General features: G+C 48.1%; 1 long non-coding RNA gene across 1 annotated transcript; it reads left to right on the top strand.

Annotated features, from left to right (window-relative positions):
• The first annotated feature begins 13957 nt into the window (after window positions 1-13957).
• On the top strand, window positions 13958-22203 carry LOC141976515 (uncharacterized). Its single transcript, XR_012636116.1, has 6 exons — window positions 13958-14098; window positions 16978-17002; window positions 17553-17606; window positions 18560-18634; window positions 20138-20257; window positions 21483-22203. It is a non-coding gene; the product is annotated as an uncharacterized LOC141976515 (long non-coding RNA).
• Window positions 22204-22262: the final 59 nt, after the last annotated feature.

Here is a 22262-nt window from a genome sequence, read left to right as displayed (position 1 = left end):
AGGAGCAAGGACAATGGGAAGCATCCCGCCATTGGGTTCAGCCAGGGCTTAATTTGTGCCAGGGCTGAGCCCCAGAACCGCCAAGCTCGGCAGTTCACAGCGCCAGCGCCTTGGGCCTTGGTGCGTCACTTACGAAAGTAAAAAAATGGCTGGAGCCCAGGAACCTCTTTCATTAGAAATGAAGCCCTGATTTCAATGGAGATTTCTGTTTAAAAATCCACCACCCAAACAATACTTGGCAATTGCATAGGGTAACGCTTTTTATCCCAAGATCTCAGAGCACTTTACAAAGGTCACGCGGTGCCATTATCCCCATTTTACAGATGGGGAAACCGAGGCAAGGAGCAGCAAGTAGGGGATAAGCAGCATTAACTCCTGAAGTGAAACTAGCTTAAATGGACACAAACCAGATATTAGGAATGGCAATATACAAAAATCTGTAGGAGAACACTTCAATCTCCCTGGACACACACTAGCAGATTTAAAGGTGGCCATCCTGCAGCAAAAAAACTTCAGGACCAGACTTCAAAGAGAGACTGCGGAGCTTTAGTTCATCTGCAAATTTGACCCCATCAGCTCAGGATTAAACAAAGACTGAATGGCTCGCCAACTCCAAAAGCAGTTTCTCCTCCCTTGGTGTTCACACCTCAGTTGCTAGAAGAGGGCCTCATCCTCCCTGATTGAACTAGCCTTGTTATCCCTAGCCTGATTCTTGCTTGCATATTTATACCTGCCTTTGGAAATTTCCACTACATGCATCTGAAGAAGTGGGTGTTCACCCATGAAAGCTTATGCTCCAATACGTCTGTTAGTCTATAAGGTGCCACAGGGCTCTTTGCCTCTTTCACAGATCCAGACTAACACGGCTACCCCTCTGATACTTTCAATCTTGGGCTTTTTAAAGTCGAAAAGAACTGCTGGAATCACTATTCTAATCATACTGAATTTTAAAAAAAGCTTTGATGGTAACATTTTAAATATTAGGGTTTTAAGTTTGTTTGTTTTTTAATAATTGTTTTAAATCTGTTGAGTAGAAAGGATTTTAGAGCACTCGGAAAAACCGGCTGTTGAACAGCAAAGCTAGTTTAAACCTTAAACTGTAGAAGGGCCACTGCATCAACTTTGGTATCATTAGAGTTTTATTTTGAAGCAAAACATGTGCCTGCCATGCAAATAGATTCAATGTTACACTGGCATATGTAGCTGTGTGAGAGGTGACTGGAAACGTAATTATAGGGTTGCATTTGGGGGAAGTAAGGAAATACACAAGCAAACGTGCTGAGTTATTATTTGACACAGTTTGTTCTCTTGGAGATGACAGTGGATTCATGATAGATTCCCAGGTCAGAAGCGGCTACTGCACTCATCCAGTCTGACTTCCTGTTTTACACAGGCCAGAGATAAATAATAAATAATTCCTCAAAATAATTCTTGTTTGAACGGCGCGTATCTTATAGAGAAACAGGCTTTTATGCTCTCCATCCAGTTTCCTCGGCCCACCACCAGAAGGAATGCTCTGAACTGCCTGGCAATTATTTCCAGGTAGCCAATTCGATTCCCTTTTTGAATGTTCCGGATCTGACAAGCAGATCCTAAGTATCGGTTTTAAATATAGAGCCATGATGGGTTTCTATTGGGAGGGGGGAATGAGTAACTGATTGTTCTTAGGTAAACAGCAATAGGTATTAGCTATTAGGTAAACCCTGAGTTACTTAGCCAGTGTCAAGGAGATTGGGGACAGATTCCCAGCCCCATTGACTGTGATTTACACCAGCTGAGGATCTGACAGTCGCCCTTATTGGTTTCATGGGTGTAAAATACGACTTTGTTCTGTTGATCTCTTTGAAGTTTGCTCCAGAGTCACACGGCTGTGAAGGAGATTGGAATCTGACCCAAATATTAATTTCTCACCCTGAATCAGCAAGAGACACACGCAAACACATACGCCAAAATATCTCACCAGTGCCCTAGGAAATCTGCACCGCTCAGCTAGGGAATAACTTGGTCACTTTCCTGTTTCAAATGGCAGCTAGATTATAAACCTCAGGGGAGAAATTAACCTTGATACATGCCTTTTAAGCAACAGGATTTTAAAAGAATGAGAACCGAAACTGTGCATCAGCTGATCTTAAATTGTGGCTTCTGTTTTGAAGGGAACACATAATTCTATGGCATGGGTTATACAGGTCAGACTACATGACTACAAAGGTCCCTTCTGGCCTTGGAATCTATGAATTATATAAATCCTAGTGATATACTTAGCAGAGCAGCATATGATTAGAATCAGTTTCCTGGGGATCAGATAAATGGGGAAACATTCGGACAGGAAAAATTCAAAATATTCTAGCTGGGTGGAGTACAAGCTGATTTGCTGCTGCTTCTTTCTTTAATTCTCAACATCAGTTTCCCTTAAAGTTTAATATGATCACTGAATATCAATTTAATAATTTACAGGTTGTATTAATTGCGCTTCCATATTTGATTGCTACATATTGCTGGGGGTTTGCTTTATATGTACATGTTAACATGCCACTTTAATAACAATGATTAATAATAAAACCTAGCTCTTCTATAGATTCATAGATTCCAAGGCCAGAATGAACCACTGTGATCTAGTCTGACCTCAGGCCAGAGAACTTCCCCAAAATGATTCCCAGAGCAGATCTTTTAGATGAACACCCCGTCTTGATTTAAAAATTGCCAGTGACGGAGAATCTGCCACGACCCTTGGTCAGTTGTTCCAATGGTTAATTACTCTCCTTGTTAAAATTAGTATAGTGCTTTTCATCAGTAGATTTCTGCTAATCAAAATGCTAATGTTTGAGCTAGTTTTCCTCTTGAAAGAGGACTTATTAAAATCTCTTTTCTTCAACCAAGTGAGATCTTCAGTTTTATGATGTAATGTTAATGTGCATATGTTAATTTTCATTAAGATTTTGCAGAAACTGGGTCAGGTAATTAAACGTTACTATAAATTATACACAAATCAGTGATCATAGTGGATTGAATTGGAGAAATCTCACTTAACAGCTAATTGTTTGGAATTTTCTTTTTAAAAAATGACTGGGATCAAGTCATTTGCAATCTAACCATTAGAGATGGACTTCGGAGTTTTAGGAACAATCCTGCAAACTATCCGGTACCCGGCATAACACTTACTGCTCAATAAATCTATTAACGCCAACGTCCAGATCTCCAACTGCTGTAAATCAAAGTCAAGGCAACTGTGTTGATTTATGCTAGCTGAGGATCTTGGCTAGGAAGCTTGATTCTCTGCTCATACTGGTGTAAATCACAAGGAACTCCATTTAAACCTTTGGTGTAAGTGAGCAGCCTATTGGCTTCAGTGGTGCAATTCCTTTTTGTAGCTAGCCTGACCGTATAGGGCTCAAGTTTGTTACTGGGGTAGCGGCACATGTGGGGTGTTCTTAAAAACTGGAGGACCAAATCCTGACACCTCTACTCAGGACAAAACTCCCTTTGACCTGAAGGAGTATTTTGCTAAATTTAGTTAATCCAGGGTCTTATTTCTTCATTCGTATTTTTTCACATGCCGCGTGAGGACTCACAATTAGGTGCATCTGAGATCTCTCTGTCTCTTTAGCTATCTCTCTATCCATCCCCATACACTGTATCTGTCCTAATGCACACACTTGTCTAATCTATCTATCCCCATATACTGCCTCTATCTATCTATCTAATCTGAGTTATAAAATCAATGTGCTTTTTCAGAGGCAGGTGAATCAAAAGTCCTTTTTTTTTAAACCAGAGGAGTTTACTTTGCCTTCTTGATCAAGCAAAAATCAATGCTATGGGGCCATATCATGCAATTTAAATCAATAGCCCCAGTGCAACAAGGGTTCAGTGAGGATTAAGGCTAACAAATAAGAGAGTTCTGAGTTCCAGAGCCAAATTGTGTTCACCTCAACTCCAATGAGTGGCTCCATTGAAGCCAAGTCGTCTGGGGAAGGTGAGCTGATATTGATCTGGTATTTCTAATGGGCCAGAGGCTGTAGCATCTATAATCTGTGTTTCTGTCACTTACTTGGTGGGTACGGTCCGTCCTGCGTCTGCCCGTACCAGTCTCCGCTGGCGACCCCATTGCAGTAATTGTCTTGGTGGTAGGTTGGTAGGTCAGCAGGGCCTGGGAACGTCCCAGCGCAGTAACCTCTCATGGAGCTTTGAGAAACGCAGTGAGTGACGGAGAAGCCAGAAGGTCCCAGCGCAGGCTGAAGACAAGGCTGGTGAGTGACCTGCATGAACTGCCCGAACCCTTCCACGCATGAGGTTTCCATGGCTAAAAAAACCTTTTCGGCTCCTCTGTGGAACTTGGCTTGGTAACTAAGTTAAACTGGCTGGTCCCAAGAGCTCATGTGAAACTTGCCGGTCCTAAGACCTCAGAGGTGACTTTTTCTTTTTCTTTTTTTGCTTTGGTGACTGTCATAAACCCCAGACTTTTGCTGGAGGTTTCAGGGTAAACCCAGCTTCTCAGCTTTCATCTTGTGCACACACCTTATCAGGGCTTATGGGCAGCAGACGCCACAAGGAGAGGAGGGAGAGGGAGGAGGAGCCTTCCTCTTCAGAGCTTCAAACAATAGGGGTGAATATACCATGAGCCTAAGTTAATTGCAACTCTGATCAGTTTAAAACTATGTGCAAGGCAGTGGGTGGGGGAGTGATGAAAAGCAAGGTTATCCAACATCCCGTGGAGTGAAATTGCGGCTCAAGGCAAGAGGAATCAGAGAAATCCTCATTTAGGATCCTGGTGCCAGATCCTCAGCCGGTATAAATTGTCAGGTTTCAGAGTAACAGCCGTGTTAGTCTGTATTCGCAAAAAGAAAAGGAGTACTTGTGGCACCTTAGAGACTAACCAATTTATTTGAGCATAAGCTTTCGTGAGCTAGAGCTCACTTCATCGGATGCATACTGGTTAGTTGGTTAGTCTCTAAGGTGCCACAAGTACTCCTTTTCTTTTTATAAATTGTCATAACTCCATGGAAGTGAAGTGAGTGGCGCTGGGGATCCAGCTCATTGATTGCAATGGAGGGACCCCAGTTTGCACTAGCTGGGGATCTGGCCAATTAGGGTGATCAGATGTCCCGATTTTTATAGGGACAGTCCTGATATTCAGGTCTTTTTCTTATACAGGCATCTCCCACCCCCCCCAACCCCCACTCCCTGTCCTGATTTCTTCTCACTTGCTATCTGGTCACGCTCGGCCCCATTGACTCCACTGCTGCGATCGTGATTTACGCCTGCTGGGGATCTGGCCCCATTGACAGAAAATGTGAGAAGGGAAAGATCATGTAATCAAGTTTCAGAGTAGCAGCCGTGTTAGTCTGTATTCGCAAAAAGAAAAGGAGGACTTGTGGCACCTTAAAGACTAACCAAGCATTGCTCAAATAAATTGATTAGTCTTTAAGGTGCCACAAGTACTCCTGTTCTTATCATGTAATCAATGCACTCCCTCTTCGATGAGAGGTGGGAATATGGAGATCACTTGTTCAGCACAGAGGCATTTGTCATGGCATTTGTCTCCTTGAAAATGCTGCACCTTCGGGCTGGTCTATGCTGAAAACTGGCATCAGCCTAGCTATGTTGCTCAGGGGTGTGGAAAACCCACGAGAGCCAGAGCTATGCCAGCCTAACTTCCGGGAGCCAGCACAGTTCTTCTGTCTCTGGGAGGTGGATTACCGCCCATCACTGTAGCGAGGGTCTACACTGAAGCACTACACCAGCGTAGCTGTAGTGTTTTAATTGTAGACAAGGCCTTCGATGGGTTTTGTGATTTTTTCGGTGTAAGGTAAAAATAAAAAAAGGGATTAAAGGTTGGCTAAGTTTCCACAGAAAGGGAAGACCTTAATTTTCCGCAACTCAGGACTGAATTGGTCTTGTACACTCTGTGCATAAGAGAGCTTGTGTGTGTGAATCTGTTTTGTGATGTGTTTGTGTGTGAGAGAGACAGTGTGTGAATCTGTTTTGTAGTGCACGCAATGGTGAAGTGTGAGTCTGTGTGTGCCTAAATCTATTTTGTAGGGTATATGTACCTATGGAGTGTGTGTGTGTGTGTGTGAATTGTACCAGAAGCCACATGCAAAATGTGGATCAATTAATAACATGTGAAAATAGACACTCTTTGGAGAGTCACGAGTAAATGATTGAAGTGAGAACACTTTTTCCCTGGATGTGGGTGAAACACCCCGTGATCGTCCTTTTGACATACACCATAAAAAGTGGCTGTGAATGATAACAAATGATTGACCAGGTGACTCGTTTGGTAACATCATCCCTTGGGTTGCACCCTGGCTCTGGGATGACGTCATTGCGTGGGAAGACAATCCTAAATTCTTGTTTGATCTCATCAGAATGGTCTTTAAGGGGCGGCTCTCCCTCCTGGACTGGATTTGTATTTTTAACAATATGCAAATGGCAGTATTTGGTAGTTATCGACGCATAAGGCAGTGCCTACAAACCTTTCATTTGCTAAAGAAGCCCGTGTTGGATGGGTGTTCAGGTTATCAGGGCTCAGATGATGCAACTGATCACAACTGTTTGTGCACTGTTGTTGTTTGTTGCAATCTTGCTAAGACAAAAACTCTGCTTGTGTATTTAGGCCTTGGCTCAAGACAGCACTTTAGCTCTTGCTTAAAGTCAAGCTTTGGCTTAATGGGGATGCTAATCAGATTCACACACTACTTTGTCACTAGATTTAGCGACTTTTTGGTTTGCTGGTGAGAAAATAAGTGTCAAACAAAGTGACCAGTGACAAATCTAGTGACTTTCACTGCCAATCACAGTGACATTCAGAGAAAGAAGTCACCAATATGTATAGTCACAAAATCATTCACAAGCAGCTCAATAGTGTTAGTAAAATCCATTCCATGCTCTTCTTACTACTTTCTTTTGCACACCAAGTCAATTTCATTACGGCTCAACTGAGCATGTCCTCGGAAGGAATCACATTCCAGGGCTTCTTGGGCTGAGATCACTGTAATCTGTAGGTGAGGAAAAGAAGTTTGTGGAGGCTAATTAAATACTTTGCTAAAGCCAGACGCACGTTGGAGAGATTTCAGAGTAGCAGCCGTGTTAGTCTGTATTCGCAAAAAGAAAAGGAGTACTAGTGGCCCCTTAGAGACTAACCAATTTATTTGAGCATAAGCCCACTAGTACTCCTTTTCTTTTTACGTTGGAGAGAGCAGCATATTAGCCAGCTTGTTTTTAGCCAAATGTTCTTTCTCACCCCTCCATAGTAGATAGCACACCCTGTGATGCAGGGAAAGCCGGCTAATGAAGTGAGCAGGGTGGGGGAGGCAGGCTAGCCAGTGAGGAGAGCTGCACAGATGGAAAGTGGGGTGGGATGAGACAGAGCCATGTGCCCCAATGGAGCAGGGGGCGCCATGCCTGCAGGAAGGAAGCCCTTACTACAGGATCAAAGGTGGAGCTAGCTTGATTTTGGCACCCCTTTACTCCTTCCCCTGGCTTGGCCTGGGGTTAGCTGCCCAGCTGTTTTCAGAAATCAAACCCTGGAAGCGTGGGGAAGGGGTCCGGCTAGCGGATTTTTGTTTTTAAATCTACTTTCTTGGCTCCTTGCAGTGCCGAGCTCAGGTCAGCGAATGCCCTCTTCCCCAGGCTCTGGGCTCTCCCTTTCACTAACCTGTCAGCTCAAATCCAGGCTGGCAATCTTGCTCATTCTAAGTAAACGTATGAGCTTTTGAGTTACCAGATACCTAGAAAGTGGTGAATTGGATATGGGAATTGTTCTTTGCTTTCTGAGATTTCATGAGATTGTTTTTAAAATAGTAATAAATATTGAGCTCTACTTCATCTTCCGCTTTCTCCCCTTTTTGGCACATGGTGGTCATGTTTCCGAGCTTTTCTCTGCTACCATGAGAGCTAGAAACTTTTATTATTATTATTAGTCACGAGCTCAGATTCTCCTGACTCCAGAAGCTGGGGCTTTCTTCAGAACACCAGCTGTCCCAAGCCTCATGACCAAAGGGTAAGAGCTGGCAATGCTGATGTAGGATGGTATAATTTACACCTCCCTACAATGGCAACTGCAAAATAAAAAGGGGACTTGACTGTTTCTTCTGGCTAATATTTGCCCAGTGCTTTGAGGATTCAGAAGGGGCCACGTGGGCATGGAGTGTTATATCAGGTTGAGTTTAAAAGGGGAGGAAATGAATTATTCTCCACAGTTCCACTAGGAGGGGGTAGAACCTCTGGGTTGTTTTATGGTCACCATTCCAGGTCACTGCAGATGATCAGGCTATTCCGCTCTGGGGCTTGCCACCCTCCTAATTGATTCAGCAACCCAGGGCATCCCTTGGGGCAAACAGGGCCCTGTGAAAATTCCCACCAGAGCCGTACATTCAAAGCCATTCCGCAGCCAGCGGGCGGTTTGATCTCATGATGCCGTGAATAAAGGGTGCTCTGATTTAGCATAGGACATGGCTGAGTCAGATTCCCCCAAGCCCCGTCTCCACCCGGAGTTGCAAGTTAATCTTGTGACAACAGGGGCACGGACGCCACCTGTCTCCTGTTCTGTGTCTACTTGGTGGGTGATATTGGCGTGGCCTGCTCAAAGCCTAATGAGGTGGCGTCCATGGGCTTTGGGAATGTGAAACCCATCACCCTCCCCACCAACCCTGGTGCCAGGACTGCAATGCCCCTCTCCCAGGAGGACCCCTGCTCCGGTGTAGGGCTGTAGCCAATGTTCCTTCTAATTTTTGACAGGCCGTGTGCACAAACAATTTCTTCTGTGCAAACTTTTGACAAGCCGTGTAAGCAAAAAATTTCTTCTGTGCAAATTGTTGTGCTTCTGTGCAAATTTTTGTGCGCGCGGTGTTTCTCCATGTGTGCGGGGTTTAGGATCTGTGTGCGCGCGCACATGTGCACAGCTTAGAGGGAACAGTGGCTGTAGCCCCAGCTTCTCTGCAGCACTGGGGCCATGGAGTTCCCTGTTCTTCTTGCTAAAGCCTTCCGTAGGGTGGGGGATTGCTTGACTGATCTGCCTAGTCACGGCTCCACCAGCCTTGTCCCCAAATCTTGCTTCATGCTACTGCCCACCAGATTGCAGGCCCTGGCAATGGGGAATTCTCTGTGGCCTGCCTGCCCCTGGGCAGAGAGGAAGGGTTGCCTAATGGTTTGGCTGATCACCTGGGACTAGGGGTGAATCCCCTGCTCTGCACAGCCTCCCTGTGTGACCGTGGGTAAGTCTCTTAGCCCAGATCCTCAAAGGTATTTAAGTGCCTGACTCCCATGGGCTATATAAGTACCCTCTGATGCAGGAATGGCATTGGATCTGCCCGTGGAGCGTGGGGCAGTGTTTGTATAGCACCCAAGAGCATGCTGGGAGCTCAAATATGGTCCCTGCCCCAGACAACCTACAATCAAACTGCAGATGCAACGCAGAGAGGAGAAGGCTTGTCTTGTGGCTAAGGCACTGGGCTGGGACTCTGGTGATCTGCCGCCCTGACCGGGAAAACCGAGAAGTCTGCTGCTTGCCAGGGGCTAAGATTCGCGATGTGACGGAGAGACTGCCGAGACTCATCAAGCCCTCGGATCGCTACCCCTTCCTGCTTCTCCACGTGGGCACCAATGATACTGCCAAGAATGACCTTGAACGGATCACTGCGGACTACGTGGCTCTGGGAAGAAGGATAAAGGAGTTGGAGGCGCAAGTGGTCTTCTCGTCCATCCTCCCCGTGGAAGGAAAAGGCCTGGGTAGGGACCGTCGAATCGTGGAAGTCAACGAATGGCTACGCAGGTGGTGTCGGAGAGAAGGCTTTGGATTCTTTGACCATGGGATGGTGTTCCATGAAGGAGGAGTGCTGGGCAGAGACGGGCTCCATCTTACGAAGAGAGGGAAGAGCATCTTTGCGAGCAGGCTGGCTAACCTAGTGAGGAGGGCTTTAAACTAGGTTCACCGGGGGAAGGAGACCAAAGCCCTGAGGTAAGTGGGAAAGCGGGATACCGGGAGGAAGCACAGGCAGGAATGTCTGTGAGGGGAGGGCTCCTGCCTCATACTGGGAATGAGGGGCTATCAACAGGTTATCTCAAGTGCTTATATACAAATGCACAAAGCCTTGGAAACAAGCAGGGAGAACTGGAGGTCCTGGTGATGTCAAGGAACTATGACGTGATTGGAATAACAGAGACTTGGTGGGATAACTCACATGACTGGAGTACAGTCATGGATGGTTATAAACTGTTCAGGAAGGACAGGCAGGGCAGAAAAGGTGGGGGAGTAGCACTGTATGTAAGGGAGCAGTATGACTGCTCAGAGCTCCGGTACGAAACTGTGGAAAAACCTGAGTGTCTCTGGATTAAGTTTAGAAGTGTGTGCAACAAGAGTGATGTAGTGGTGGGAGTCTGCTATAGACCACCGGACCAGGGGGATGAGGTGGATGAGGCTTTCTTCCGGCAACTCACGGAAGCTACTAGATCGCATGCCCTGATTCTCATGGGTGACTTTAATTTTCCTGATATCTGCTGGGAGAGCAATACAGCGGTGCATAGACAATCCAGGAAGTTTTTGGAAAGCGTAGGGGACAATTTCCTGGCGCAAGTGCTAGGGGAGCCAACTAGGGGGGGCGCTTTTCTTGACCTGCTGCTCACAAACCGGGTAGAATTAGTGGGGGAAGCAAAAGTGGATGGGAATCTGGGAGGCAGTGACCATGAGTTGGTTGAGTTCAGGATCCTGACGCAGGGAAGAAAGGTAAGCAGCAGGATACGGACCCTGGACTTCAGGAAAGCAGACTTCGACTCCCTCAGGGAACAGATGGCCAGGATCCCCTGGGGGACTAACATGAAGGGGAAGGGAGTCCAGGAGAGCTGGCTGTATTTCAAGGAATCCCTGTTGAGGTTACAGGGACAAACCATCCCGATGAGTCGAAAGAATAGTAAATATGGCAGGCGACCAGCTTGGCTTAATGGTGAAATCCTAGCGGATCTTAAACATAAAAAAGAAGCTTACAAGAAGTGGAAGGTTGGACATATGACCAGGGAAGAGTATAAAAATATTGCTCGGGCATGTAGGAAAGATATCAGGAGGGCCAAATCGCACCTGGAGCTGCAGCTAGCAAGAGATGTCAAGAGTAACAAGAAGGGTTTCTTCAGGTATGTTGGCAACAAGAAGAAAGCCAAGGAAAGTGTGGGCCCCTTACTGAATGAGGGAGGCAACCTAGTGACAGAGGATGTGGAAAAAGCTAATGTACTCAATGCTTTTTTTGCCTCTGTTTTCACTAACAAGGTCAGCTCCCAGACTGCTGCGCTGGGCATCACAGAATGGGGAAGAGATGGCCAGCCCTCTGTGGAGATAGAGGTGGTTAGGGACTATTTAGAAAAGCTGGACGTGCACAAGTCCATGGGGCCGGACGAGTTGCATCCGAGAGTGCTGAAGGAATTGGCGGCTGTGATTGCAGAGCCCTTGGCCACTATCTTTGAAAACTCGTGGCGAATGGGGGAAGTCCCGGATGACTGGAAAAAGGCTAATGTAGTGCCAATCTTTAAAAAAGGGAAGAAGGAGGATCCTGGGAACTACAGGCCAGTCAGCCTCACCTCAGTCCCTGGAAAAATCATGGAGCAGGTCCTCAAAGAATCAATCCTGAAGCACTTACATGAGAGGAAAGTGATCAGGAACAGTCAGCATGGGTTCACCAAGGGAAGGTCATGCCTGACTAATCTAATCGCCTTTTATGATGAGATTACTGGTTCTGTGGATGAAGGGAAAGCAGTGGATGTATTGTTTCTTGACTTTAGCAAAGCTTTTGACACGGTCTCCCACAGTATTCTTGTCAGCAAGTTAAGGAAGTATGGGCTAGATGAATGCACTATAAGGTGGGTAGAAAGCTGGCTAGATTGTCGGGCTCAACGGGTAGTGATCAATGGCTCCATGTCTAGTTGGCAGGCAGTGTCAAGTGGTGTGCCCCAGGGGTCGGTCCTGGGGCCGGTTTTGTTCAATATCTTCATAAATGATCTGGAGGATGGTGTGGATTGCACTCTCAGCAAATTTGCGGATGATACTAAACTGGGAGGAGTGGTAGATACGCTGGAGGGGAGGGATAGGATACAGAAGGACCTAGACAAATTGGAGGATTGGGCCAAAAGAAATCTGATGAGGTTCAATAAGGATAAGTGCAGGGTCCTGCACTTAGGATGGAAGAATCCAATGCACCGCTACAGACTAGGGACCGAATGGCTAGGCAGCAGTTCTGCAGAAAAGGACCTAGGGGTGACAGTGGACGAGAAGCTGGATATGAGTCAACAGTGTGCCCTTGTTGCCAAGAAGGCCAATGGCATTTTGGGATGTATAAGTAGGGGCATAGCGAGCAGATCGAGGGACGTGATCGTTCCCCTCTATTCGACACTGGTGAGGCCTCATCTGGAGTACTGTGTCCAGTTTTGGGCCCCACACTACAAGAAGGATGTGGATAAATTGGAGAGAGTCCAGCGAAGGGCAACAAAAATGATTAGGGGTCTAGAGCACATGACTTATGACGAGAGGCTGAGGGAGCTGGGATTGTTTAGTCTGCAGAAGAGAAGAATGAGGGGGGATTTGATAGCTGCTTTCAACTACCTGAAAGGGGGTTCCAAAGAGGATGGCTCTAGACTGTTCTCAATGGTAGCAGATGACAGAACGAGGAGTAATGGTCTCAAGTTGCAATGGGGGAGGTTTAGATTGGATATTAGGAAAAACTTTTTCACTAAGAGGGTGGTGAAACACTGGAATGCGTTACCTAGGGAGGTGGTAGAATCTCCTTCCTTAGAGGTTTTTAAGGTCAGGCTTGACAAAGCCCTGGCTGGGATGATTTAACTGGGAATTGGTCCTGCTTCGAGCAGGGGGTTGGACTAGATGACCTTCTGGGGTCCCTTCCAACCCTGATATTCTATGATTCTATGATTCTATGATCGAGGTTCAATCAGAGGCTCTGCCATGAACTTGGCATGCCTGAGCGGGGACTAATGTCAGTTGTTGGGTTTAGCAGGCAGGTGGTGTTGGTGGTGTGTGATAGGCAGGAGGTCAGACCAGATGCTCTGACGGTCCCTTCCGGCCTTGAACTCTGTGACAAATGTGGCTTTATGCTACATTTCCATCTGCTTGATCCTGCAGCCAGTTCATTTCCCTCAGTAATGTGGAGCAGCCTAAGGGCTGCTCTCAAATCTGCTGGCTTGTAATGGCCAGCTAGGGCTCATCCTAGTCCCCTTGATACGCCCTCTCCCCCACGAGGAAGGTAGAAGGAGGGAGTGGGAGAGAGACAGTTGTAGGATTCCCTTGGCCTCAAAGGATAGGGGGATTTGTGGGGTCAAAGCAGGACACTCAAGCCAAACCCAGGACTGGCGGAAGGTCTGCGTGTGCCCATTGAACAGTACCCATGCCCTGGCCCAGGAATTCTGCTCTTGCACAAGTCTGACTTTGATCGCCCTGTGGGGAAGGAGCAGGTGTTGTGGGGAATTCATTTTCGAAACCCTGAGTTTAAGGATCTGTGAGTCCGGAAAGCTTTTTCTCCCTTGCAAAGAAATGCCCTAGCCTCTGGATTGTATAGGCTCCTCTCTGCAACGCTTTCGTTATGGGACTGGACCTTTGGCCATATGCTCAGGGCAAAGACCCAGCTCTGGGTAGGGGAGGGAGAAACTTCTTTCCTAAAGTAATTGCGCGTTATTAAAATGATTGTTACGGAAACACCGGCGAGTTTCTCCGCCTCCCCTTTGTTAATTACAGCTGTCGGCGTCAAGCGGCGTGGCGAGCCTGGGGCCAGACCACTGCAGCGCAGGAGAAAGGGGGAGTCTTATGCGCCATTACCAGAGCGCTGCAATCAATTCTACACCCGTTTCCCACGAAACACAACGCTAGTTGTACCGAACCCAGTTTTTTGGCGGGGAGGAGGGAGCAGCTAAGGGGACTAGGTTTAATGTGCGGGGGAACAAAGGTGCTGTAAGCCGCCCCCTTCCCTCCTTTGCTGCCCGCCGGTGGACTCGTCGGGGTAAGGACCCGCCGCGTTGCAGCGTTCCGCCTCCGAACGCCCGGCGCGCCAGGGCTCCAGGCTCCCCGCGCCAGGGCCGCGGCCATGGCTCTGCGAGTCCGCGTGGTGTACTGGTAAGCGCGGGCGGGGAGCAGCGGGCGCGCTGTTGCCGCTGGCCGGTTCCGCCCCCGGGAAGAGCGAGGAAACGTGTTTGCGCCGCCGCTCGTCCGTACAGCGGCTGCGGCAGGCTCGGGGCCGCTGACCAGGACGGAGGGGAAGAGGGGCCGCCCCCTTCCTTCGTTCTCGTGCTGTCTTCCCACGAAACGATACGGGGGGGGCTCTGGCTGAGCAGCGAGGAATCCGCTCTCTCGCTTTAAAGCGGGGGGCAGAGGGGGCCGCAAGGCTACGGTCGCAGGCGTGGCCTCGGCCCGACAGAGCTCGGGGCCGGACAAGCGATGCGCGTGTGGACGGAAGTCGCATGAAATGTCCGGCCGCTGTTAGGCTGCAGGTTTTGTGGGCCGGTTGCCTTCTCTAGGGGCTCGTCTCTCTCGCCAGCAGAAGATGGTCCCATAAAACTTATTAGCTCCCACACCTGCTGGACTTCGTAACAGAGCCGAGGGCGGGGTCATGGTTTCTGGATAGCTCACCTTCCCTGATCGCTCTGGTTACAGGGTGGGTGGGCACACCCCTTGTCCCATGCTCTCTGTGTATATAAATCTCCCCACTGTATTTTCCACTGCGTGCATCCGATGCAGTGAGCTGTAGCTCACGAAAGCTTATGCTCAAGTAAATTGGTTAGTCTCTAAGGTGCCCCAAGTCCTCCTGTTCTTTTTGCGGATACAGACTAACCCGGCTGCTGCTCTGAAACAGATACGCACAATCTGCTAGCCCTGCGTTGGCCTGGGGTGGGGTATTTTAGCAGATGCTCCACAGGCCGGGGAGGAAACATGCTGATCTAGCAAAGTATCCATTAAAAGCAGCGAGACGGGGGGATAACTCCCGCTTCTTGCCCCAGCTGCTTAGTGGTCCTGACCCAAAGCCCCTTGAAGGCAGTGGGAGGCTCTCTGTTGTTTTCAGGCCCTTCAGGTAAATCCTTGTATGCTGTTATTGGCCAGGCCACAGGACAAACTGTGGGGAATGACCCTGTGCTGCCCTCTCAGGAATGGTCTGGGGGCCGGTTTCACGCCCCCTTGAGATCAGCTGACCGGGTTGGAGGGTAACTGGGCTGATACCTTGGCTGTTTGGGGCTTAAATTGAGAGCTCTTTAAGAAACCTGCACGGGTGTTGTAGGAGATTACCCTGCTTCTATCCCACAGGGTGAATGAAGCTGCTTACAGCCTAGCACGCACTGGCTGAATGGTAGGTGGACTAATGCCACCTCTGTGCAGTCAGGCGAGTCCTCGTTTATATTTGGTACTTCTGCTGCAAAGTGGCAGCTTACACGCCTCCTCTGCCCACCTTCAGTCAGCCAGAGCTTGAAATGGGTATTGTCACCCTGGAATAGACTGGCATCTATCTTGCTTAGTGCAAGACACCTTAATCTTGACCTGCTGCAGCCTTTGCTAAGCGAATCCTCTGCCAGGGTGCCTCTGTGCTGATCTGCATCTCCTCCTTCTGCTAGAGTAACCATGGCCTCCCATATACACAACTCATGCCCCTCAAGCATGACCCACAGCCCTCCATGCACCTATAGGTCCGGCCTCCCCAGGCACGGCTCCCCAATATCTCCTGCTTCTCTGACCTGAGCTGCCTCGCTTTTTGGTCCATAGACTTCAACTTTCTAACTCGCCTCTTGCAGCTTCACCTGTCTTCAAGAACGTGCGTAGTCATGGTAGCTGTGTATCCTCTGGTTATCGCGGCGTAACGAAAGCGCTAGAGCGATACTGAGTCTTGTGTGCTGTGGAAGTAGAGGGGTTATTCTGTGCCCATGGGGCAGCGGTGAGAAGTGACTGCTGAAGCTGGGGTGGAGTTTAGGGGGGAGGGAAAAAAGGGGGGGGTAGGAATCTCACCTCCTTGCTAATAAAATAGTTTTATCCTGCAGAGTTAGTTGCTGTGACTCTAGGGCTTAGCCAGCTCTGTGACGGTGTTACAGAACAGCATTCGGGGTCTTCTGAGAGGTTTCTGTCCCTGGCAAAAAGCACCCTCCTACTCTACATTCCCACGCCTACTAGAATGACTTCTGGAAGCGCTCTCCTCTGCTCCCTGTGCATCTAAAATAGACACAGGAAGGGCTGGTATGATTTCCCTCTTTCAAAGCTCTTTCTCAGCAGCCAGTTGCTCTCTTGCACCTCCGATAGAAGGTGGTTAGGGGGCCAGTTTGTCCCAGCACCAGCAGGTGTGAGCGCAAAGTTCATATGCGCCCTATTCCAAATAATAGCAATTAACATCTGCGGATAAAGTCAGCAGTTGACTGTTTCTTGACACAATCTAAATGCAATGAAAGTAACCACATGGCAAGAAGGCTCAACTTCAGTCTTAAGTTTCTAATGAAAACAACTAGCAACAATCAGCATCGTTAGTGGGGTTTTACCCTCCCAGTGATTTGTAATTATCACTTTCTGTGGACCAACATCGATGCTCAAAACCCAGGGAGATGTCCTCAAAAAGGGTGTCATGTTCCCATCTACTGTCTTGTCCCACAGAGAAGACACCAGCCTACTACTTCTGGAGGCAGCATGGCCTTGTGGACAGAGCACTGGACAGGGTTTTGGGATTCCCAGCTCTGCCACTAACTTGCTTGGGTGTCCTTGGACATGTTCCTTTCCCTTCGTAAAATGGAGCTACTTGATGCTCCTTTGCAAGGCACTTTGAGATCGGTTGATGGAAAGCACTATAGAAGAGCTAGGTGGTGGTATTATTTTCAACCTAATGTCATTCCCCTTCATCTCAAATAGCAGGAGTCCAGGTGGGATTAAAGAAAGCTAGGTGCTCAGCTCCTGTTTGAATTTTAGCCGTTGTCCCTTCTTTGGTTAGTGTCTAGATGCTGAAATAATTCTTCTTTGTCTCCCTGCAGCGGGGCCTGAGGCTACAGTCCCAAGGTAAGCGACCAGCTTCCTCGGTTCAGTTCCAGTTATAACTCTGGCGGTGGTGGGTGAACTGGACTGATGTGCTCTAGGATCCCATTCCTGTTCCCAGCACTTGGTCCAAGTTACTGGCCATCTGCAAGGAGAGGAAGTTCTCCTCCAGAGAAAGTTGGGCCATAGCATGTCATTGGATCTGCTCCTGGAGCGTCCCCAACCCTTTGCCCCAGCCTGACCCAACGAGAACTGCTGGGGTTTTCATCCCCCTTCGGTCCCCAATTGGCTGCCTGGGCTGTCTGAACCTGTGCATGAGGAGGTATAAATGGAGTTGCACTGGTGAGAAAATTGGTGCAAAGGGAAGCAGGAAGTTGGGGTAGAAAGGGCTCCTGTACCCACAGCAGGCCACATGGCCTGGCTGCATGAGACTTGGCTCGCTAGCTGGTATTGTTGCCAGCTGTTTTTTTAGGTGCGTGAAGTAACAGCAGAGCCAAGATTTAGCTGGGGCAAGTCCTGACGAAGACTTCTCAGGCATTAACTCTGGCTTCTGCCTTTCCCCTCTCCTCTCTAGTATCAACAGCTCAAGAAGGAACTTGAAAAACAGTTCCCAGGCAAGCTGGAGATCGTGAGTATCCCAGGACTGTCCAGTTTGTCCAGAGCACTTAGCTTTTGTGTCTGTCTGACTCCCAGTCAGAGAATATGCACAGCCAAGGAATGGCCGTGTCCTCTAAAGCTCCGGTTCTGTACTCTCAAAACTCCTGTTGCCTTCAGTGGGAATCTGCGATGCAAGAGGCTCTAAATAAGTCCCTCCTCATCTGGTGGGACCTGTCTGAGAACTGTCGGACTAAGAGCATGTCATGTCCAGCATAAATCTGGAACATAGTTGTCAGATCCATGGTTCATCTAGTTTAGTATCTTGTCTCTGAAAGTGGCCAGTGCCACATGCTTCAGGGGAAGCGGTTAAACCTCTCCGATGGGCAAACAGGCACAAACATAACCATGGGGAAAGCTTTGACCTGATCCTGGGCTGCTGCTGGTTGGCTTACAAAGCATGCCCCGTGTGGTAGAGGTAAGGGAAGCCTTGATCAAGGAAGCATGGAGAGTGGCGTTAAGGTGGAAGGAGGACAGTCCTGCAGGACTGAAGATGTTTGGACAATCTAGTATCATGTCCTGGTTTCCTTGTGCGCTTCAATCTATATATACTCTTCTAGATTATAAACCGTTTGGGACAGGGATTCTTTGATATGTTCCGCAGCTGGCACAATGGGATCCTGGCTTCTAGAATACAAATTAACTTAATAGAGTCTAAGGCCAGAGAAGGGCCCATTATAATCATCTAGTCTGACCTCCTGTATGACTCCACACCAGAGAATCCCACCCTGTCACTTCTGCATCAAGCTCATAACATCTGTTTGCAGATGTATTCTCCTCTCTGGTGAGAACTGTAGGGAGCACTCCTGTTGAATTAGGAATCTTCAGAAGAAACTAACATGAAGGGGAGAGCTGGCTGCTTAAAATAGCTCAGACCCCCTCGGGGCTCTTCATTCTCAAGGTGACTGACTCCTCTTCTCTGCTTAGAGTGGTGAAGGGACCCCTCAGGTCACAGGATGGTTTGAAGTGACAATCGCAGGCAAACTGGTGCATTCAAAAATGGTGAGTGGTCTCTTCCTCCCCTGCCATCTAGTTCCTAACCGAACTGCTCAGCTGATAGTCACCAAGGCGGGCGATGTGCATGATCCAGGAAGACTCCTTCATAGCGATGTTGTGAGCACAAGGCTGGGAGCCTTGTCTGGGCTGACATCTGTAGCCAGAGTCCGCTGTTGAAGCTGGAGCAGTAGTCCTGTCTACAGCTGTACCAGCTTGTACAATGATCCCTTTAGAATCTGCACACTGAACAGGGATCGGGGGGGCTTCTAAGGAGCACTCACTGTGGGTCAGCAGGTTGGTACTCTTCCTTCGGTGCTGCTGGAGATGAGACATAAAACACATATCAGCCACTAACTCCTACTAGCCCACTCACTGGGCTTGCAAGTGTTAACTCAATGCCCTGTTCATGTTGCAATAAGAGTTACTTATCTTGACTCTCTAAAACTTTCTCTGCAGTTGCAGTAGGATACAGGCTGTGGTTTTTTATTCTCTCTTCTTCTCCCGCCCCTTCCTCAAAAGCTGGCATTTTCCACCTCAAAGATGGCTGCATTTCAGTGATGGATGAAACCTGCATCCTTTATCACCAAGGATGGCAAATTGAAATGTCTTATTAGCAGCCACCGCTGCTGACCTTCACAGGAGGAAAAATACAGCTCCTTAGAAAACCTCTTTGATGCTAAAATAGCATTTGGCTCTTGCAGCTGCTGATGCTGCAGGCCCGGGAGGGTGGGGGGATTAGAGCTGTTGGTCCTACATTAAAAGTTCTTCCACTGTCAAGTGTCTCTTTGAGGTGGCAGGACTGTTGAGCTCTGTGTCCTTAAGGACGTTCCAGGAGCCTGCTGAACTTCAACTGTCCTGTATGTGACACCTTCTAGAAGCGGTTGTGTTTGCCCATATTTCTTGGCAGGGGGGAAGGGGCTGTAAGTTTCATCTGCTCTTTTTTTTTTTTTTTTAAAGCTAATATTTTGTTTGAGCTCTTTGTGAGCCAGGGTGGTCAAGCAGCAGAAATAAGCTTTCTGCGCCCGCTGCTGTAGCCAAGGAGTAGCTGTGAGGTTTTTCCGAGGCCGCTTTTCAAACACTGCATTGTCCCTCCGATCCTGGCGATGCTGTCCTGTCACAGCTTCTTGGCAGTGATATGAGTGCCCGAGTAGAAGGCGTCTTACTGAGGAATACTCTTAAATAGGAGTGGAAATCTCCGGGGGCATAACTCTGGACACAATCAGTGGCCGTGTTACCCTGGAGAATTATAGAAGCTTTAAAACATAAAAACGGCCATACTGGGTCAGACCAAAGGTCCATCTAGCCCTGTATCCTGTCTTCTGACAGTGGCCAATGCCAGGTGCCCCAGAGGGAATGAACAGAACAGGGAATCACCAAGTGATCTGTCCCCTGTTGCTCATTCCCAGCTTCTGGCAAACAGCCTTCTCATGCTCTGACTTCTTTGAGCCTTATGGGGCATGTCTGGGGGGGGTTCAGCTGTCCCCTTGCTAACTGGCTGCTCTCTGGCAGAACGGGGATGGATTTGTGGATAATGGCACCAAGCTTTCCAAGATTGTGGCAGCCATTAAAGAGGCGTTGGCTTTGGGATAGGAACAGCAGAATGCATCGGTGGCTCTGTACATAGCACAGGTAAGTTTGTGGGTCTGGCTATCCCAGTAGTCCTCTCTCAGCCCTTCCTCCTTGGATAAACAGAGCCTTGCTGTATGTGACTTTCTAGGAGACCTTTAACCATGGTCCTGTCCCTCTCGGCATGGGTATTATAAATATGATGGGGCACCCGAAAGAGCAAGGACTTGTCACGTTATGGTTGGTTAGAACTTCATCTCCTTCCCCCCCACCCCAACCGCTATTATGCTGACTGCTGGGGCAGCTGTTGTGCTTCACCCCAGAGATGGCTGCATTCCGGCTTATATACATAGACAAGGAAACACTTGGGAAAGCTCTGTGTTAAAATGCTGTAATGCTGCAAATCGTAAAGCTCCCAGCCACTCTGCTTATGCTGGCAACCACCAGCAGGGCAGAGCATTCATGGGAGGCAAAAAGATTGGCAAAAGGGGTCAGAAAATGAGCATGGCTCTGGTTGGCTGAGGTGCTGTGAATCCAGGTGGTGATGAAAGCAGACTTGCCCCCTTGGTAAATCATGCATGCAATCCCCAGAACCAAAGCTAGAACCCTGGTCTGTTGGATCCTAAAATGCACCCTTTGCACTGCCACGCCCTCTCCTCCCCTCCCCCCCCACTTCCTTAATTAGTCCTACGAGGTCTCTTGTCCTCTGTGTTGCAATTGTTATCTTGGGTTTGTCTACAGTGCTTTTATTTAAACAGTAGAGGGCACGGTTACACTTGCATGATGTAGCTGCTGCTTCCGGTACATCAGACTGGAAAGGGCCTTTCTGAGCCTTCAGTCCACTGCTCTCACAGACGCTCCAGCATAGAATTCTGGACGTAAACTTATCAGTCTCCATCTTCAAACTAGCTCGCCCCCACAGCTCCGTTTCGGAGGCTGTTCCAGACCCTTGGTTCCTAACCGTCAGAGGAGCTTCTCGTTTCCAGCCTAAACGTATTCACAATCAATTTGTAGCCGTTTGTTCTTGTGCCAATAATGTCCTTGAGCTTCAGTAGCTCTTCTGGTGGTTTTCCCCACCACACCCTGGCCTATTTAGAGAGAGCAATCAGATTTTCCCCCTCTCAGCCTTCACTTGGCTAGGCTAAACAAGCCAAGCTCTTTCCATCTCCTCTCCTAGGATGGGCTCTCCAGCCTCCTGATCATCCTAGTAGCCCTTCTTTACACCTAGTCCAGTTTTATTTTTAAATTTCAAGTTTGTTAACTATATATGTTCCTTCTCTTTGTCTAGCTTGATGAGCATTTGCTTCATTCAGCTCGGCCTAGCGCTTGATGACGGGAGTTGCCGAAATGTCCTCTGGCGCGTGGCCATTCCCAGAAGTTTTTGCGCAGGATGCTGGTTTGAACGAAGGCAGATGAGAATCCAGCTCTGTGCTTTGGCATGCTTTATATCTGTATGCAACACCTGTCTAGAGTTGAAACGGCCCCGTTAACGTGCCCTGTTAACACACTGTGTGCCATTAAGGTGCCTCTAACTTTGAGTAATTCTTGAGTGAGTTTCACTGTTCAACCTTACAGAGAAATCTGTCTTAGTGCTGATATAGCAACAGCAAGCTCTTTGTCTGGGGTTGCTGGGATGAAGGCTGTCAAGTAAGGGAGGGTCACCATCTGGGAATCCCATCAGTGTGGGAAGAGGAATTAACTGCTCATTGTCCGGTATGGGGGAAACTGGGAGGGAAATGAGATAAAATGTTTTAAGGAATGACTCAGTAGTCTGTTTATAAAATTCCTGAGTTTTAATTTAAACTCCCTATGTTTTCTTAAACTGGTGTCAAAACAGTTTTTCCCTCTTCTGCAGAACCTTGATACAGTCCTGACAAATCACATTGAGATGTCCCAGCTAGGCAGTGGAGCTTGCTCACAAAACGTAACCTCTAAATCTTGGCATTTCTGAATCGTGATAATGCACTTCCCCCTTCCAGGGTCACCCCGTGTTAAAAAAAAAAAACCCAGAAAGACAGTTTTGCAATTTTGCTGTATGATTTAACTTTTGTTGCACTTCAGAAAGATG

The sequence above is a fragment of the Natator depressus genome, chromosome 23 (genome assembly GCF_965152275.1).
Source record: "Natator depressus isolate rNatDep1 chromosome 23, rNatDep2.hap1, whole genome shotgun sequence".
In the NCBI taxonomy this organism is placed as follows: domain Eukaryota; kingdom Metazoa; phylum Chordata; order Testudines; family Cheloniidae; genus Natator; species Natator depressus.
Note: the sequence above shows the minus strand (reverse complement) of the source record. Positions and strands in the feature narration are given on the sequence as shown.